Source organism: Nicrophorus vespilloides, unplaced genomic scaffold, assembly GCF_001412225.1.
Source record: "Nicrophorus vespilloides isolate i.1.1-1 unplaced genomic scaffold, Nicve_v1.0, whole genome shotgun sequence".
NCBI classification, from domain to species: Eukaryota; Metazoa; Arthropoda; class Insecta; order Coleoptera; family Silphidae; genus Nicrophorus; species Nicrophorus vespilloides.
The window spans coordinates 3249-11469 of NW_017097022.1; the positions used below are offsets into that span (position 1 = coordinate 3249).

Consider the following 8221-nt stretch of genomic DNA (forward strand, 5'->3'; position numbering starts at 1 on the left):
GGGCGGATATATCCGCCGTTCATTCGCAAAGCGTTAATATTAACTACGAATTGTGTAAGTAATTTAATTAACTCGTAGAAATGTCAAAGAAACAGAAAACATTGAATTATAATACAAAACAACATGATTGATTGGTGACAATCATAGGTAATATTATACCATTATTATTCATATATTTAGAGTAGAACTGGAAAACAGTTTTAGATGGTATTATGAATTGATGCATTGCGGGAATGTATGAATTCGGACACTCCTTTCGGTGAATCCATTAAACTTCTAACGTGGGCTTCATGCCATTATTACTAATGACACGAATTCATTACTATTAAGTGGCCGAAGAAGTGCACTTCGACCGGAATCGAGCGCTTTAATGGCTTAATTTATTATGGATTGCACTTCGTATATTCCATAAATCAACATTTTCATCATGACGTGAATAGAAATTGGAAATCTTTTCATAAAAAATATTCACTTCTGGACAATCACAAAAGCTATGTAAATATTGTTTCGAAGTCGTTGAATTTTGATTACCAAATAATTCGACTTTCAACTTGTTTTATTTTCTAGTTACATTTTTACATAATAATTATAATGTAATAATTAATGTAAACTAAATTCATCCAATAAATGTACAAATTCATGTCTTTTTAACAAATTTCTAATTTTTATTCAATTTATAAAACCGGTTTTTATTTCCAAATTTCAAGTTTTCAAACATCAAAGTGTTTGAGGATTGAGAGTAAGTTTTTAACTACAATAAATGAGGAAGATGATTATTTGTTCAACTTTTCGAATGTAGACAGATGCAACCATTATATTCTTTGTACGACTTTATTGTTAATTGGAAAGATTCAAATGAAGTTTATAAACCGATCAATTGATTACGGTCCGTTGTGTTAATTGTCGGTTTTGGTGGGGCAGAAACAATTAATTTGAAATGTTATCGGAAACGGTTAATGAACTGTGAACGATGTTGCCATTTGTTACTCTACTCTCACGAATAATATTCCATACATTCGGATGAAGTGGAATTATGGATGCATATGTAAGTCCTCTCCAGACCCAAACAGTCGCCGTACATTAATTATAATATTTTATCATAATTACAGAAGGATTTTCCACTGTCGATGGTATATAGTTATGCATGTACAAAGGCGTTCCGGATAATTATGATCCGATGTGTGAGTAATAAGTATTGCTGGCCTCTCTCTGTCTCTCTCTCTCTTGCCTCACTTCGACCGGCACATTTTCCACTTTGTTTATTCCGATTTCAGCATTTCTATCAATTAAAATTTATAATTTATAAGATCGTTTCGCATTGCATTAAATTGCATGACTTATTACTGTTTATGCATGTGAACAATTATTTTACATATACTCAGTTCTTTCTAGAAAAGCTAATTTCACAGAAAAACAAACGTAATTAAGTATAAATGTTATTATAATAAATCAATTTTTTTAATGTTATGAAACAAAACTTTGTCTTCTAGACATAATTAGAACGTCATATATATATCATAATATAATTAGTTTCTATAATCGTGTGTAAAGGATAGGGCGGATATAACCGCCGCTCGTCCGAAATGTGTTTTTTTTTAGCTACGAATTGTTCTATGATATGCAAGTAATTAAATTAACGTTAATTTACTTTTTTTTGAAGTATTCAGTAATTAAACTGCATAAAAAATGATTATTATACTAAAAATAACCTATGATTGATTTTAAACATGTAGTATTATCATAATTAATGAGGTTTCTGTTTTGTTCATTGAATACATGTTGACGGTAATTGATTTTAATTTATGCTGAAATATGAAAATGTTAATTGGACTAATTCAAAATTATGCTTCAATAAATTGCAACAATTGTAAAACTTGTTTTATTATATTTATTTGCCTGTTCTGAAAGTATTTATTGCTCTAATTCAAATTATACAGCAATGAACTAAATAAATTACATGATTCACAATTGTTTGATTGCTTCTATTATCTTGATTGTTGCTATAATTAATCTGCCTCCAATAATATTAATGACTGAAGTTTCTTGCATCAACGAGTTTTAAAGTACTTCAATTTGTACTACGTAAGTTGCTTTATTAAAAGTAATTATTTAATTGAAAATCAATTTTCTTGTTGCTGCAATCTCCTACCTTGCATTCATGCTAAGGTAGTCTCCGATCATTCCATCAATTCCTAATTGTTTTTTTAGCAATGTCAAATCTTCGAGACACGCAGTGTTTGCAGGGCATCAATAACGGATATTTGCATATTGAAATCAGCTCTGCATACCAAGGTTGCACGGAAAGTGTACAAGTGTTCAGACGTGATCGATAATTAAAATCGTGTAATAATATCAAATGCAAATTTTGCAATTTCGCAAAACGCGAAGAACACCGAAAACTTTTGCCTCGTTTCTTCTCTTCCGCTTCGTTATCTGCGCAATGCAAATAAGCAAACGTCGTTACGTAAGCACGGCTCGGAGGTATTTCGCGTGAATGACGATTGATTGAGTGGTCCTGTGCAATTTGCGTCGGCTTTCAACGACCATCCCCCACCGGCAACTGGAATTATTAGGGAACTTAGTTCCGTGTTGCAAGAACAACAAGACTAGAATCACATTAATACTAGTCCGACTGGCGATGGTTGACGATGATGATTATGTTAATGGTGATGATGGTGGTAAAGTTTTGTATTTATAGATATGAATAGCTCCGTGGTAATCAACATTCTACACGTTATTATTTGCATTCTGCCCACCGCATGCTTATATTTGCTTCATTAAGATAAGTATTATTACAAAAACATCTTAATGTAATACCTAGCATACCTTAGGTTTAGAAATAATTAATAATTTTATTTTACATTGCCGCTTCCTAAATGAAAGAAGCCCAAAATAACGTAATTTTATATATGTAGAGAATAATTTCATATGATTTAGACATACGGCGGATATATACGCCCTATCCTTTAACATAGTTATTTATTTGTACTTAAATTTGTATTTTCTTTTATTTTTGTAAGTACTATTTTAAACATTATTTTAGAATCCATCTATCCACAATCTTTATACTTTTGTGTTACATAATCATACTCTCTTTGCCTATGAAATATATTTATATAATACTCAAAAAAATACATGACTGAAAAGGACCAAACCTAAACTAACCGAACTTAACTTAATGATTCAATATTATTGACTACAAAAACCTCTGTACTTCATTCATAACCATTATAAAACCGTCTTACTTCTAGATATTAGTTGGTTTTGTCTAGCACCCCTTTTCTAACACAATTAGTTTTCATATAAATCCATTATCATATAGTACTAATTATCACTCTAATATGTTTCTATGCTACTGTCACACTTAATTGTAATGTCTTGTTTTTGTTGCTTTGTGTAATATACTCACTCTTATTTAGTTGGAATTACGCCTTTCATATTTAATGAAATTACCTCCTAACTTTAAGGTAATTCCAACTTTATCTCAGCAAAACTAACATATGTATAGCTTTCTTCATGACCCTTCTTAACACTTCTGGATAAATAGTCTCCCCAACATCTACAATCTAACTTAAACTGATATCATCTAACATAACCTAAATTTACGTTACTAAACCTAAACTTAATTGATCAAGAATAAGCATTAAATTGACATTACTACTAATAAAACATATCCTTGTTATCCTAGTAAATACGTACAATAAATCTTAGATTAGAATTTCAGTAACCAAACGTAAGTTGAAGCAATAACTAATGTGGAATGACTAAAATTTTGCAAATATTTATTTTAATTAATTATAACATAATTATTTCAATAGAAAACATAATTTAGTTGACATTTTTGATAATTTATTGAATGTTCATAGAATTTATTCCAAATGCAAATGACTATGATTCAACTGGAAAGAGGTTCATTGCATGTACACACATTTTCAGTTATGGATTAAAACGCGAACCGGGTGCGATGTGCACAGCCGAATACTACGTAATTCCATTTCCGGATGCAGTTGCAAACTAAATAATTAAACAGTTACAATGGAGGCTCAGCGACGGTGTTTCCCCTAAAAAACAATATAAAAGGACAAACGAGCGAGAGAGGAAAAAACAGAATTAAAAAAAATATATAAATAGAATAAAAAATCGAAAACAACGTTGACCGAATCTGCGTGTTCACGATAATGCGTTATGGATGACGAAAGTTTGTTAATTAAACCCGAAAATGTGAATATTTTAAACTCACTTATAGTTTCGTAATGGCCAACGTGCACGAACATCGACCATCGAAGTTGATGAGAAGTTAGGCAAAAAAAAAATATATATATATATAACGAAGTAATAAAGCAGGAAGGAAGGAAATTATTTAACCTTCGCAAGCAGCGATGATTAATCACCGAATTACTCACTAGTTATGAGTAAAAGGGATGGCTTCTCTGTGTTTTCCAATTTGATTGCTATTGCTATTTGATGGCATTTCAATTGAGACATAAGAATTTTATAATGGCTTAGGTGGGTCATGACACAAAAAAGGTTGGAAAACACTGCCTTAAAAGCTACTTGCATGCAGCGACTGTGAAATATTTAACAGTCTTTTAAAACCGTTATTACCCGTCAATCAAAACGGCGAGATCATAGAGATTTATGCGTCCCTTATTACAATGTCTTCATACGTGAACGTTTAACGTTTTGGAAGTCGTTCGTAAAAATTTATCATCGCCCTTTTTACGGTCGAATTTTTTTTTTATAAGCTGTTAAAGAGCTGCGTTGGCTTTTGGTTTGATGTCGTCAAGATTCCCTACACCATGTCTCTCATCCAACCATCATAACATGAAACGTTATAAAATTATATGATATTATTTGGTTCATTGTTCGCTTAATGCGAGATGAATTTTATGGTTTACCTGCCGGAGATGGTAACACAATTACCATTAAAGAAGATGCAATAAAGAAGTGCATTTTAAATGTAGCCTCGGGGTCGAGATGGAAAAGAACATACACAGTAGCCGAAATCATTCTGCATCTGAACAATTATTATCAGGAATCTTAATTCATCTTTAAGTTCATCATCCGATAATCTAATACGCATTACACGACTCTCGTAGATCATTTCAAAGATGCTCCTTCGTTCAGAACCAGTTGTTTCATTATCTAGATTAAAATTGCATTATTATCTGCCTTCTGTGCATCAAAGTCCATATTGAAAATACTAAATAATGTACGGTAGACACGAACGTAAAATCGACATGTTAAATGCATTATTTATTCACCGAACGATAAAATAAATTTATACTAAAACTATGCTTCATTATCAATGAAATGGACATATAAATAATGAATATGATTGATGATTTATGCTTAATTACAATTTGGATCATTAAAATATCATTCATATTGTATTATATTCAATTTTTTTACTTTTTATACATTATGTATTATAAAACTAATATAAATATTGTCAATATCGGTAATAAGGAATATCCAGCATAATTCCTGTATACATTTTCTCTCTGTCCCGTCCAATATGAATTCTATATCGTTATTGTATGATGACGTGACGTTGTCGTGTTGCTTTAACTATAGTGAAATGATATTAAAATTGACTGGACGTTGACGGATCGTGACGTGACGTTGACATTTCGTACATTGCGAAGTCGATGTTAATTATCGAAATGGTATATAAAAAAATGTTAATGGAACTGTGGATAACTTGCAGTTGATTTGAAAATACCATAGTTTCATAGCAATGAGTAAAATATAACTATGTTCTAATAATGTACGAAATAATTTCCCAAATAGGAAACAATCGGCGTTTCTCAACATTTAGCGCAACCCATCATAATTGTTTGTAGTTGTCTTTGATCCTATTCAATATTTAACGCGACCCACCGGACATTGTTGTGAATGTATATTTTTGGGTCTGCATGAGGTCGAAAATGTTGGTTACTTATTGAAATAAGTGTTAATCACATGAGGAAAGGTAATCGATTGACAGAAGGAATAATGGTAGATATTTCCAAATATATTTGATTAACATAGCTTAAAAGATTATTTTTCCCAAAGGAGGGAACACTTTTGTTGGAGTTTCTTGGTTAAAAAAAATATATGTACGGGCATAAAACGGTAAATAAATTATTGTATTGTAGAAGTATTGGGTGCGTATACGAAACAATGAATTCTCAAAGATGTAAAAAAAATCATCATCCGAAGAGCGTAATAATTTAACACAGGAAAGTTTCGTGGCTCCGGTGTACATAAATACGGCGGTGCGTCCCAGTTTGGAGCACTTGGACGAAATAAAGTGTGGAAGTTAGAAGAGCCCGTGTCATACATTTTAACCAAATACTAGCCCTGAGAACTAAGTCCTCGGGTATAACTTGAATACAGCCTCCCGAAGGTAATAAGTTCGGGCTTAAGCCGAGGCCCTTCCAGAATTGAATCCTCCACCCAGGCTACAACCACCCTCACTCTTACTCCCTCTCTCTTTCTCTCACACACACAAATTCTCTGTACTTTAGCGTCCTTCGTCGTTCTTCAGTTTTACATTCTCCGACTCAGTCACGTAATAACCAAATGCATTATGTTCGCAACTTCGCCATCAGCGCTATGTGCTTTCCCTGTTTCCTGCATCCAAACCCTGTCCATAAATGTTACTAGTATAGAGAGTGTGGACTGTGTATGTATATATGTAGTATGTGTTTGTATATTAAGTGCACCAGCTTTCGCTGCCGCCATTTGGCGGCGTGCCCACCTTTTCCGACTTGCACCTTTCAACTTAAATTGAACGGACGAATGTCGTTATGCAATATGTTTATTGTCCGGAGCAGCCTTCGTGCCACTACCCCGCCAATCCTCGCCGCTCCTCGGGGGGATCGAACACCCCATTCCATCTCGTTGGTCGCCTCTCAAAGGGGAAACTCGCACCCCCGTCGCCGCATATTCAGTTTAAATTGCAAATTGTTGAAGGCCATTTCGCGTCCTCCATCAACATATAAATGCTTAGATTAAAATTTGTAATTAGATTAGGCCATAACGGTATTACTGCAGGAACTGACTGGAGGCGGCACATATGCGAAACTCAGTCTGCAGATGGTTCCAGGCCCCTCGTTCTCGCCAAAACGCAATTACCATATTGTTAACATTCGTTTCACGTTATCAACAAGTTAATTTTGATTGTCTGTTTTAAGTGCATACATATAATTACATAATTTTTGGTTTGTTTTGTATCGATCCAGCAAAAGGATGTTTCCGCCCGGGTTCGAACCGGGGACCTTCTGCGTGTGAAGCAGACGTGATAACCACTACACTACGGAAACTTATATAATAAACTAGTCTATAAACAATCTTCTAAGAAAAATACAAAAACAAGAAGACGTTTTAGTACCATTCTCTTAATATCCAATTGGATCTATATGTAGCATCAAAAATATAATTTATTGAACGTAATATAATTAATACATATACTAAATTACTACCCTCAATATTCAAGAAATGTTCTAAACTTAAAATAAGGGTGTCATATTTTTGTTCCAAAGTTTTATTACTATCTATGGAGTTTTTGGGGTATAAGATACATTTAACAAACACTTAAAATATAAAATACAATACACTTTTTATAAGGTACTATTACTTAAAATCTAGATAATAGGTACCAGAGGTTCCAAAATTGGTTCCGCCCGGGATCGAACCGGGGGCCTTCTGCGTGTAAAGCAGACGTGATAACCGCTACACTACGGAACCATAGTAAATGGTACAATGGGCAAAAATTTCGATCGAAATGCTCCAGTTTCTTGACAGTGAAAGTAGTACCACCTATATTCTAGGTCATAGCTCCGAGAGGTACAAAAATTGGTTCCGCCCGGGATCGAACCGGGGGCCTTCTGCGTGTAAAGCAGACGTGATAACCGCTACACTACGGAACCATGGTAAATGGTACAATGGGCAAACATTTCGATCTAAATGCTCCAGTTTCTTGACAGTGAAAGTAGTACAACCTAGAATCTAGGTCATAGCTCCAAGAGGTACTAAAATTGGTTCCGCCCGGGATCGAACCGGGGGCCTTCTGCGTGTAAAGCAGACGTGATAACCGCTACACTACGGAACCATGGTAAATGGTACAATGGGCAAAAATTTCGATCTAAATGCTCCAGTTTCTTGACAGTGAAAGTAGTACAACCTAGAATATAGGTCATAGCTCCAAGAGGTACTAAAATTGGTTCCGCCCGGG

General features: G+C 33.8%; 4 non-coding genes across 4 annotated transcripts; all 4 read right to left on the reverse strand.

Moving 5' to 3' along the window:
* Window positions 1-7237: 7237 nt before the first annotated feature.
* Trnav-cac lies at window positions 7238-7310 on the reverse strand. The gene has a single exon. It is a non-coding gene; the product is annotated as a tRNA-Val (tRNA).
* Window positions 7311-7661: 351 nt separating this feature from the next.
* Window positions 7662-7734, reverse strand: Trnav-uac. Its single transcript has one exon. It is a non-coding gene; the product is annotated as a tRNA-Val (tRNA).
* Window positions 7735-7843: 109 nt separating this feature from the next.
* Trnav-uac lies at window positions 7844-7916 on the reverse strand. The gene has a single exon. It is a non-coding gene; the product is annotated as a tRNA-Val (tRNA).
* Window positions 7917-8025: 109 nt separating this feature from the next.
* Window positions 8026-8098, reverse strand: Trnav-uac. The gene has a single exon. It is a non-coding gene; the product is annotated as a tRNA-Val (tRNA).
* Between the last annotated feature and the right edge of the window lie 123 nt (window positions 8099-8221).